Source organism: Aquarana catesbeiana, linkage group LG09 (genome assembly GCF_042186555.1).
Source record: "Aquarana catesbeiana isolate 2022-GZ linkage group LG09, ASM4218655v1, whole genome shotgun sequence".
Taxonomy (NCBI): Eukaryota; Metazoa; Chordata; class Amphibia; order Anura; family Ranidae; genus Aquarana; species Aquarana catesbeiana.
In genome coordinates this window covers 182083592-182095760 of record NC_133332.1, presented here as the reverse complement: position 1 = coordinate 182095760, position 12169 = coordinate 182083592, and the positions used below count along the sequence as shown (strand labels likewise).

Here is a 12169-nt window from a genome sequence, read left to right as displayed (position 1 = left end):
GGGCCTTAGGGAAGGTACTGTTCGGTCCGCCGCTTAGCCACCCCAGCTTCTCCTGAGGGTGGGGAAGAAGCTTCGGGGGCCCTGCTCTCGTTCTGTCCAGGGGGCATAGTCGGAAGTGCATTGTTCCTCCCCGCCTTCGGTGTGGCCAGTGAGGGAGCTTGAAGCTAGACCAGAGGACGTAGTGACGTCACGTCTGGTGGAGGCATGCACTTCTGCTGGGACCGCGGCTTTCGGTTCCAGCCACAGTGTATGAGAGCGGGCCAGGCTCTGGATGGTGTGAGCCTGCAAACGCTGTAGATGTCAGTAAGGGGCTCAGGAAGACGGGACCACCACGATCCTCAGCGGGAGGTGTCTGGGGCAGAGGTGGCCCAGACTACTCCTGGTAATGCCAGCACCAGCCACTAAGGTGAGAGGAACCCTGGGGGTGGGTATTCCCTTTCACCTGATAGCTCCACGGGTGTTGACCCCTCTGGTGATCGAGGGGTTGGTAGGTGGTACTGGGAGCTTGGTGGTGTTTGGTTCTAGGGACACTCCTGGCGAGACTCTGCTTAGGAGTATGGCCTTGCATTTGGTTTTAAAAGTGAGCTGGAGGACTGTATTGCCCAGCATGCACTTTGTGCAATAATCCTGAGAAACTGCAGTGCCCAGCATGCCCTTTATGCAGTAAGCCTGAGGAATTGCATTGCCCAGCATGCCCTTTGTGCAGTCAGCCTGAGGAACTGCATTGCCCAGCATGCCCTTTGTGCAGTCAGCCTGTGGAACTGCATTGCCCAGCATGCCCTTTGTGCAGTCAGCCTGTGGAACTGCATTGCCCAGCATGCCCTTTGTGCAGTTAGCCTGTGGAACTGCATTGCCCAGCAGACCCTTTTGTGCAGTAGGACTGACGAACTGCAATGCTCAGCATGTCCTCTGTGTGGTGAGCCTGAGGAACTGCAATGCCCAGCATTCCCTCTGTGCAGTGAGCCTGAGGAACTGCAATCCCCGGCATGCCCCTTTTTTTTCAGTCGGGTTCAGCCCCAGGCTGGCCCCCCCGCCAGCTCAGCAGAGTATTGCACCTGCCCGCCGGTCTTATCCTCTGCTAATGGAGGGGCATTGGGGGGGCACTAGTGACAGACTGAGGAGCCAGTTAGCGCTTCTTCAGGCTCCCTGGTGGAGTCATAGGGAGAGGGGCTGGGTGGTGAGCCCTCTAGACCCTCTCGCTACAAGCTTTCCCTTGAAGGGGTGAAGGATCTCTTGGGAGACCTCTGTACCATCCTGGGAATCCAGGTGAAGAAGCTGCTATCACTCCATGACCAGACACATCAAGGCTTGGGGAATTAGAAGTTATTCCCTGCCCAGGAAGGTCTGGTGGAAGCCATCAACGATTTGCTAGATCTGGGGAGGAAACTTCCTTTCAAGGGCCCTGAAGCCTAGGTTTTCTTTTCAGGGAGGACGTCAGTTGGTAGGGTACCCAGACTGGACGCAGCCTTCCATCAGGTTTCCGGGATTTTTCCAGTGCTTTTTCAGGCTTCCAGGTGGAGAGGTTGGACAGTGAGTCCTTTTAGACCCTCTCATTATAAGCCTTCCCTGGAAGAGGTGGAGGATCGCTTGGGAGCCATCCATGTCACCCTGCGAATCCAGGAGTAGAAGCTGTTATCACTCCATGACCAGAGGGATTAAAGTGCACAGTGGCTAATGGATTAGTATTTTTGCCTACCAGCACTGAGTTTCTGGGTTTCCACCCCAAACATGCCACTTCATATAGAGAAGGTCAGTTCTTCCTCTGTTAAACATAACTCCTGACTCAGGGACTTCGCTAAATTCAGGGCCTGGGGGAACAGAATAACTTGCAGAAGGCTTCGTATAAGACTCAGTCCCCCCCCCCCCCCCAACTGCTTAATGGCAATCAGACCTGAGGAACACTTATCTGCACATTCCCAGGGGGGAGTGCTGTCAAAAGTTTCCCACGCTGACGGTAGAACCTGGGAAGGGGTGTGACTCAGGGGCATTTCAATAATCGCCTATCTGGATGTCCTGCTCCTATTTATCTTCAAACCGAGGTTATGTCTTCTATTCTCACTGCACCGCATTGACCCAGGAGGCTGTGGTTCCCAAGCCAGTACGTTCTGGCGTGGAACTTTCCCGGTGTCTTGCCAAAAAAGTTCCCCTGGCAGATAAGGACCCCCCTGTACTGCGCAGGCACAGCACTTGCGCAGTACTAACGACTAAGGAGCCGCCGAAAATAGCAGAAGCTGAAAACCTTCAGTCAACTGTACACGGCGCCTGCACCCTGAGTCCATGTTCAAGCCCCACCATCCAAGTGGACCTAGAGGTAGAATAAAAAAGTGCCAAGCAAAGCGAGCACGCGAGGGGCCCTCTTACAGGCGCAGTGTACAGCTGACTTACAACTATTAGGCTTCGGCTATTTCCGCCGGCTCGTACTGCGCAAGCGCAGTACAGGGGGGTCCTTATCCGCCGAGGGGTACTTTCTCGGCAGAACACCGGATGCTGCCAATCTGGGAGGACCTTCATCTCAGGGCCATTCTGCTGTCCCCAGGTGGAGCGGTGGATTCTCCCTGCATGACCTACGAGGAGGAATTGCTGAAGGCAAGAGCTTCTCGGATGGGTTGGTGGCCCTGCTTGCTAGCTAGCAGGAAAAGGGAAACCCGCTACATCTACCGGAGACTTTTTCAACAGCTGGTACGCAGAGGGCGTTCCTGATCAGGGGCCCCCTTTTTCTACAAATATTTCCATACCAGGTGTTTTTTTTTTTTTTTTTTTTTAAGAGGGTAGCCTCGAAGCTTCACAGAGGCCAAGAAATTATTTTGCCAACTTTCGGTTCAGATCCCGTGGGTGAACGTAAGTCGGATGTTAAAAGGTCGTAGCACCTTTGCCAAACTCTACAGGTTAAACCTGTGGATCGCTAAGGATCGGACCTTCGGGGGAAAAAAAGGGGTCCTACAAGCGGTGGTCCCACCCTAGGGTTAAGTGCTCGTTTATCCTCTCAAAGTTGGCTGTCCTGAAAGACGTTAAGGGAAAATCAGATTTGCGTACAGGTAACGTCTTTTTCCCGGAGTCTTTCAGGACAGCACCGATACCCACCTGAAAAATGTGTCTGCAATAAGGAGACTGCCCACTGGCTAAGTGGGTAGCAGTTCCGTCTAGCAGCACTAGGGTTGCTGGTTCAATTCCCCAACATGCTAATGGAGTCCCTGACAGGGGAACAGTCAGGAGGATTTAAAGTTATATGTATGGCATGTACTTGTGTCTCCTCAGCTTGCCAGCAGGGGTACTCTTAGAAGACTGAGGGCCCAGTGGGGCAGAAGGGGCTTAAATCTTCAAGTTAAGGCAGTGTTTCCTGTGAAGGGAGGAGCCGAGGTCTCTCAAAGGTGGCTGTCCTGAAAGACTCCTGGGAAAAGACGTTACCGGTACATAACTCTGATTTTTATTTTTTTTCTCTTAGAATAAAGATCTCGATTCTCAGCGTAATATCTTTCACACAAAATAATTGGACTAACTTTACTGTTTATCCCCTTCCCACCGAGCGTATGCAGATGTGTGGCCTCGGCTTTCGGGGGTTATATCGGGATGATGCCCGCAGCTGCAAGCGATCGGCTTTCCAGGGATAACAACCGATGCGGCTAAAATGCGGCTCGGCTGTTATACCGGAGGAGCGGGAGGGGACTATCCCTCCCGCCGCTCTCAATGGGCCTCCCGATCCACCGGGAGACCCGATCAACAATCCGCCGCCAGCTAGCCACAGACTGGAACAAAGCTGGAAACGGCTTCACTCCAGTCTCCTGAATGTAAACACGGAAGCGACGTCATGACGTTACTTCCCGTTTACTCGGCTGCCAATGGCCCCGGTTTTAAAAAAAATATACCGTATTCAGAATCGCCGAAAATGGAGATCTCAATACTTTGAAGTGCAAAGGAGGGATCGGGGGTCTTTTAGACCTCCGATCCCTCCATAAAGAGTACCTGTCGCCACCTATTACTGTCACAAGGGATGTTTACATCCCTTGTGACAGCAATAAAAGTGATCATCTTTTTTTTTTTTTTTTTTTTTAAACACAATTTATTAATATAAAAATAAATAAAATAAGAAAAAAAAAATATTTTTTTAAAGCGTCCCCGTCCCCACGAGCTTGCGCAGCAAAGAAAACACATATGGAAGTCACGCCCGCATATGTAAACGGTGTTCAGATCACACGTATGAGGTATTGCCGCGATCGTCAGAGCGAGAGCGCTAATTCTAGCACTAGACCTCCTCTGTAACTTTAACCTGGTAACCGTAAAACAAATTTAAAGCGTCGCCTATGGAGATTTTTAGGTACCGTAGTTTGCCGCCATTCCACGAGTGCGTGCAGTTATAAAGCGTGACATGTTTGGTATCTGTTTACTCAGCGTAACATCATGTTTCACATTATACAAAAAATTGGGCTAACTTTACTGTTTCGTTTTTTTTAAATTCGTGAAAGTGTCCCTTTTCCCAAAAAGTTGCGTTTAAAACACCACTGCATAAATACCGTGTGACATAAAATATTGCAACAATGGCCATTTTATTCTCTAGATTCTCTGCTAAAAAAATATACATAATGTTTGGGGGTTCTAAGTAATTTTCTAGCAAAAAATACGGCTTTTAACCTCTAAACACCAAATGTCAAAAATAGGCTTAGTCATGCAAGGGTTATTTTTTTTTTAATTCATTGAAGTATATTTTTTTCCTCCAAAAAAATTGCTTTTTAAGGATTGTTGCGCAAATGCAGTGTGACATATTGCAACAATCTCCATTTTATTCTCAAGGGTCTCTGCTAAAAAAAAAAAATAGTGTTTGGGGGTGCTAAGTTGCATATTTACATAGTAGGTGAGGTTGAAAAAAGTCATAAGTCCATCAAGTCCAACCTATGTGTCTGATTATAAGTCAGTATTACATTGTATAACCCTGTATGTTTTGGTCGTTCAGGTGCTTACCCAATAGTTTTTTTTTAAACTATCGATGCCCCCAGCTGAGACCACCGCCTGTGTAAGGGAACTCCACATCCTGACTGCTCTTACAGTAAAGAACCCTCTACTTAGTCTATGGTTAAACCTCTTTTCTTCTAATTTGAATGAGTGGCCACGTGTCTTTTTAAAAACTCCCTTCCGCTAAAAAGGTTTATCCCTGTTGTGGAGGCACCAGTGCAGTATTTGTAAATTTGAAATTGTATCCCCTCTCAAGCATCTCTTCAGAGAGAACAAGTTCAGGGCTTGCAACCTTTCCTCATAACTAATATCCTCCAGACCCTTTATTAGCTTTTTTGCCCTTCTTTGTACTCTCTTCATTTCCAGTACATCCTTCCTGAGGACTGGTGCCCAGAACTGGACAGCCTACTCCAGGTGAGCCCGGACCAAAGTCTTGTAGAGTGGGAGACTTATCCCTTTATCCTTGGAGTTAATCCCTTTTTTTAATTCATGCCAATATTCTGTTTGCTTTGCTAGCAGCAGCTTGGCATTGCATGCCATTGCTGAGCCTGTCATTTACTAGGACCCCCAGGTCCTTTTCCATCCTAGATTCACCCAGGGGTTCTCCCCCTAGTGTATAGATTGCCTTCATATTTTTGCCACCCAAATGCATTATTTTACATTTTTCTTCATTAAACCTCATTTGCCATGTAGTTGCCCATCTCATTAATTATTACCCTGTTATTGCTCTGCTTAGCTTAGTATCATCCGCAAATACAGAGATTGAACTGTTTACCCCATCCTCCAGGTCGTTTATGAATAAATTAAACGGGATTGGTCCCAGCACAGAACCCTGACTATTCCAAATATTCCCCATTTATCACCACCCTCTGATCTCACCCTTGTAGCGAGTTTTCTATCCATGTACTTGCCCTATGGTCCATGCCAACGGACCTTATTTTGTACAGTAAACGTTTACGGGGAACTGTGTCAAAGGCTTTTGCAAAGTCTAGATACACCACATCTACGGGCCTTCCTTTATCTAGATGGCAACTCCCTTCCTAATAGAAGGTTAATAGATTGGTTTGGCAAGAACGATTCTTCATGATTCCATGCTGATTACTGCTAATAATACCATTTTCATTACTAAAATCTTGTATATAGTCCCTTATCTTGATCTTCCCCTCCAAGAGCTTGCATACTATTGATGTTAGGCTAACTGGTCTGTAACTCCCAGGGATGTATTTTGGGCCCTTTTTAAATATTGTTGCTACATTGGCTTTTCTCCAATCCGCTGGTACCATTCCAGTCAGACTGTCAGTAAAATTAGGAACAATGGTCTGGCAATTGCTTGCCTGAGTTCCCCAAGTACCCTTGGGTGTCAGCCATCCGGTCCCGGTAATTTATTAAGGTTAAATTTCCCAAGTCTAATTCTAATTCTGTCCTCTGTTAGCCATGAGGGTGCTTCCTGTGCTGTGTCATGAGTTTCAGCACTGCAGTTTTGGTTACTAAAGCCCCCCGATTCCCCCGTGAAGACTGAGGAGAAGAATAAGTTAAATACCTTCGCCATCTCCCCGTTCTTTGTAACCAAATGTCCTTCCTCATTCTTTTTGGGGCCAATATGGTCTATCCTCCCTTTTTTTTTAATGTTTACATACTTAAAGAATTTCTTGGATTTTTTTTGTTTGCTCTCCTCCGCTATGTGTCTTTCGTGTTCTATCTTAGCCACCCTAATTGTTCCCTTGCATTTCTTGTTGCATTCTTTCTTTATAAAGTCTGAATGCTGATGATGATCCCTCAACCTCTTATTTTCTGAAGGCCTTTTCCTTTTGCTTTTATATGCATTTTTACATTGGAGTTAATTCAGGTTAATCCAGGACTTTTGTTCGCTCTTGTAAATTTATTACCCAATGGGATGCACTGGTTAATGCCCTTATTTAATATGCGCTTAAAGAGAACCCATCTCTCCTCCGTATTCTTTGTTCCCAAGATTTTATCCCAATTTATATCTTCTAGCAAGGTTTGTAGTTTAGGGAAGTTGGCTCTTTTGAAATTCAGACACAGAATACAGCAGGGACCTGTGAGGACGCGCAGCGCGGCTCGCGCATGCGCAGTAGGGAACCAGGAAATGCGGCCGCACGGCTTCACTTCCCTATTCCCTTACCGAGGATGGCGGCAGCAGCAGCCGAGAGCCGAAGGACTGATCGGCTTCGGCTGCCGACACTGCGGGCTCCATGGACAGGTAAGTGTCCATATATTAAAAGTCAGCAGCTGCAGTATTTGTAGCTGCTGGCTTTTAATATTTTTTTTTTCAGCAAACCTCCGCTTTAATATTCCCCTTATGTTTCCTATTTGTGTGATTTTATACTGAAGCCAATTGACCTGTGATTGCTGTTTCTTAAATTGCCCTGTATTTCCACATCCGTGATTAGGTCTGTATTGTTGGTAATCTTGTCCTGCAAGACATTTAGGAACCGGCGACCCTTAGGCGATTACGTTGTTCCCTCCACCCAGTCTGTCTGGATAATTAAAATCCCTCATTATGATGACACTTCCCATCTTGCTGCTAATCCAGATTGTGATAGGAGGTCCACCTCTGCCTCCTCCCTTAGGTTATTGGGCCTATAGCATACTCCCAGTATTTTCCCCTTAGCTTCATCCCTTTGGAGCTCTACCCATAAGGATTCCACCTCCTCCCTAGCTCCCTCAGCGATGTCATCTTTCACATTCACTTGTACATTATTCTTGATATATAGACATACCCCTCCCCCTTTTTTTACCCTCTCTATCCCTGCGATAAAGGGAATACCTTAGGTTGCCAGCCAGGTCTCTGAAATTCCCACAAAATCCAAAACCTCCTCGTACAACAGTATCTCTTGTTCACCCATCTTCTCTGCCAGGCTCCTGGCATTGGTGAACATGCCATGTAGTTTAGACTGGTAGCATACTATCCTCTTATTGGGTGTTCCGAGATTGCAACTAGGACTTGTTAGTATACTTACTTGGGTTTATGTGCTTTAGTCAACCTACCACTAATGCCCCCAATACTACCCTCTGGAATATGTTCTGCACTGACTGACTTTCTCTACCTCTGAACCCTCCTCCCCCTGTCGCCTAGTTTAAAAACCCCTCTAACTTTTTGGCTGTCTTTATTCCCAGCAGATCTGCACCCTCTTCATTTAGGTGCAGTCCGTCCCAAATATAGTACTGGTGAACGACTGAGAAGTCGGCTCAGTCCTCCAGGAACCCAAACCCCTCCTTGCTGCACCATATCCTCAGCCACTTGTTTACTTCCGTAATTTCCCTCTGCCTTTCTGATGTGGCTCGAGGCACTGGTAGTAGTCCTGAGGATACTTCCTTGGAGGTCCTTTTTCCTCAATTTAGCTCCCAAGTCCCTAAAATCGTTCTTTGGGACACTCCATCTGCCTCTAACTTTGTCATTGGTGCCAATGTGCACCACAACAGCCGGGTCTTCCCCAGCCCCTCCCAGTAATCTGTCCACCAGATCCGTGATGTGCCGAACCCGAGCGCCCGGTAGACAACATACAGTTCGGTGCTTCAGGTCTTTGTCACAGATTGCCCTCTCTGTCCTTCTTAGAAATTAGTCCCCTACCACTAGAATCTGTCTACCCTTTCCCTTTTCTTCCCTCCACTCTCACTGGAGAAGTTCTTCCCCTGGCAGCTAGGAGAGTCCCTCGGCTCCAGCAGTGCTGGTCCCTCACTGGTTTCACCAATGTCACTCAATGGAGCGTACTTATTGGGATGCTCCAACCCTGGATCGGCCCCCCTGGCTCTTCCTCCTCTATCCTTCCTGACTGTCACCCATCTACTCTTTTCTGGTACCTGCACCTCTTTCTCTCCACCCGCCTCTGTGCTGGCTCCTGCCGGGTACGTTCCCGGCTCTCCTTTAGTATGAAGGGTCTTCTCAGTGCTGACAGTTGCTTCCCCAGATTTGGAACCTACTCAACAAGACAATACACGTGCACTGGTGGGCCACGTGCACTCGCACTACCCACCCAACACTCGGGTACTCCCATACACTGTCAGTCAGGTTTTGTAGTTTGTGTCTGTGTCACTCTGCACAGCCTCCCCTTGTAATCTGATAGCAGTCAGTCGGTCACCTTCAGTGCTGCTGCTCACTGATCAGTCTAACACTCTCTCCCTTCTCCGGTTAGCACTTCACTTACCTGCTGCCTCTCCCTGTCAGCCTTCCACCTTCCGGTCCAGCTGGATGTCATCCTGTGTCTGTGGGGTGATACTATCCTCAGTACACCCACTCCCGCATCACGATGATTCGCTGCCGCTCACAGTCAAGGGGGAGGGGGGGTTCCGGTCCTGTCCTCTGCACGCTGTCCTCAGCACTGGTTTCCGTGCCAAAGCAAAACTCTGCAACAGCGCCACCTGCCGTTTCCTTCTCAACAGGCTTCCTCCTCCTCCCCTAGGAGGAAAAAATCTAGGAAAAAATACAATTTTTAGCTTGTAAGCAACAAGTGTCAAACGTTTAGTCTTTAACCACTTCCCAACCGCCCACCGCAGACATCCTGCGGCAGGGCGGCCCGGCTGCACGAAATGACATACCGGTCCCGCAGAGGCTGCAAGCCAGGGGAACGCACGTGGGTCCGCGGACTCAATGCACGCCGGCAACCGCGATCGCTCCACAGGTAAACAAGGCGGATCCCCGTTCTGACAGGGGACAACACTGAGATGGCTATAATCAGGAACAGCAATCTCAGTGTTATCCCAGTGAGCCCATCCCCCCCCCCCCCACACACACACACAGTTAGAGCACACCCAGGAAGCATATTTAACCCTTTGATCGCCCCCTAGTGTTAATCCCTTCCCTGCCATGTCATTTTATACATTGATCAGTGCATTTTTATTATTTTTTGCATTGACCACTGTATTGGTGTCGCTGGTCCTCCAGAAAGTGTCACTTAGGGTCAGATTTGTCCGCCACAATATCTCAGTCCTGCTAAAAACCGCAGATTCCCCCCCCCATTACCAGTAAAAACCAATAAAAAACATGTAGAGTCCCTTAATCTATTCCCTATTTTGTAGACGCTATAACATTTAGGCAAACCAATCAATATACGCTTATTGGGAATTTTTTTTAACAAAAATATGTAACAGAATATATTTTGACCTAAACTGTTTTTTACATTCTTTTTTGTTTTTTTGGGGTATGTATTTTTTCCCCAAATTGTTGCTTGTTTTTTTGTTTTATAGTGCAAAAAATATGATCAAATGCCACCAAAAGAAAGCTCTATTTGTGGGAAAAAAGGACATTAACTTTGTTTGGGTACAAAGTCGCATGACCGCGCAATTGTCAGGTAAAGCGACGCAGTGCCCTGTCGCAAAAAATGGCCTGGTCGTTAAGAGGGTATATCCTTCCAGGGCTGAAGTGGTTTAGGGCATTTTCACATGGGCAATCCACTTTGCTCAGTGAGCAGGTGGATGACGGGTCCGTCTCCACTCACTGTGCAGATGGACCTGTCAGAGCCCCGCTCTCCTCTATGGGGAAATTGGATGAAAACGGACCGCCTGTCCGTTTTTTCATACAATCAGATCCGCTAGATGGAAAATAGGGTTTCCATCTGTCTGGATTTCTTGGACAGGATTGGATCGGATAGCAGCGGGTGTCAGCGGACATGTTGCTGCTGACATCCGCTGCCCCATAGAGGTGAATGGAGTGTCCATTTGGGTCCACCTGAAAACCGACAGGCGGACCAGATCGGAAAGCCTGTGTGAAAGGTGCCTAAGTGGTTAAAGTGACCACATTTATAGACAGAAGTTCATTCCTTTGATCTGAACCAAGAAATACATTGGTATCTCCTCCCCCCTCCTCCCTCCTCCTCCCTCGAGACACACAAGTTCCAGACAGCAGGACCATTCAGAAAGCGCAGCATGACTCTCGCATGCGCAGTAGAAAACAGGCTTCCTGTTTCCCTTCAGTGATGATGCCAGCGCGTGCATCCAGAGCTGATTGATCCGCTTGTGGTGCTGACATCGCAGGATCCCTGGACAGGTAAGTTTCCTTATATTAAAAGTCAGCAGCTACAGTATTTGTAGCTGTTGACTTCCATTTTCACACAAGGTCTGTAAAAAAATTTAAAGTCCTGCAATTTAGTAGCGGATTCTTTGGCTCCAGTTCTGTTGTGGTCACCGACCTTGGAGCAAGCTTAGCGATGTGAAATTTTTGCCAACCAATTTAACGTCTTCCCTCAAAATTATTTTTTAAAGCAATTCCATTGTTTTTTTGTTTTTTTTCTGTGGAATCACTGACTTAATTTTTTCAGCAGTTTGTTACTCAGCTTTTCATTTGTGCAGCATTCCATGTTGGAAACAAGTTCTGTGGTTTACTTACAGATCGCTAAAGGAGAGTGATTTTGTAGCGGTGATTGGCAACATAATGATGTAGCACTAGTTTGACCTGTAGCAGGGAGAGTTCTCCTCTTAGTAACTATAGCAGGGTGGATTTGATTTAAATCAAGTCTTTTTTTTAAAATCATGATTTAAATTGCCACTAGTAAAAAGGCTTGATTTTAAATTATAATTTTTAAAGAGCAACTGTCATATCTGTCCTGCAATGGCTCCTCCTCTGACCCGCTGTTGACTCACCGACAGTCCCGTTCACTTTAATGGGACGGCTAGTGATGCAGCAGTGACGCAACAAGGTGAGTGGATGCTCGTTAATAGGCGCTGCCATGATGGATCTGAAATGACAGGTGCTCTTTTAACTGTAGGCACTTATTCCTGCTGGTAGTAAGAATCTTTAATATTTGCAAACAAAATGAAGGTTTCGTATTTAGACTAATAAGCTGTTAGGTTAGTAAAACAGCGGTATCAGTCCAATTCAATCATACAGTTTGTGCTGTACGTAGATTTGCAAAACCATGGGATAAGGGAATATTCCTGAACTTTGTTTTATCTCGTGGTTACTGTGAAGTTTGTGTGAAATGCATCAATGCAGTGCATGTTATTTTAGCTTGCAGAGCTTGGATTCATTGAATGAGTTTACCAAAAATGTAAATATTGCAGAATATACAGCCTCATGCTATATAACGAAGCTGTATTTCATGCTGAATAAACTAAATTATTAATCTACCTTAAATAGAAATCTTTTTACTCCAGAAGCATTTTATTAAAATAAATTTGATAAAAATCTGATAATAAAAAATCATTTATTTTTATCCACCCTAGACTATAGTGAATAAATTGTTAGCTACGTATCACTGTTAATGTGTTA

The 12169-nt window shown here is 46.6% G+C and overlaps 1 protein-coding gene across 3 annotated transcripts in view; it reads left to right on the top strand.

Moving 5' to 3' along the window:
• The window catches only part of STAG2 (STAG2 cohesin complex component), a 192241-nt gene that overhangs the window by 49057 nt on the left and 131015 nt on the right, over positions 1–12169 (top strand). The gene's annotated exons all lie outside the window — the stretch shown is intronic.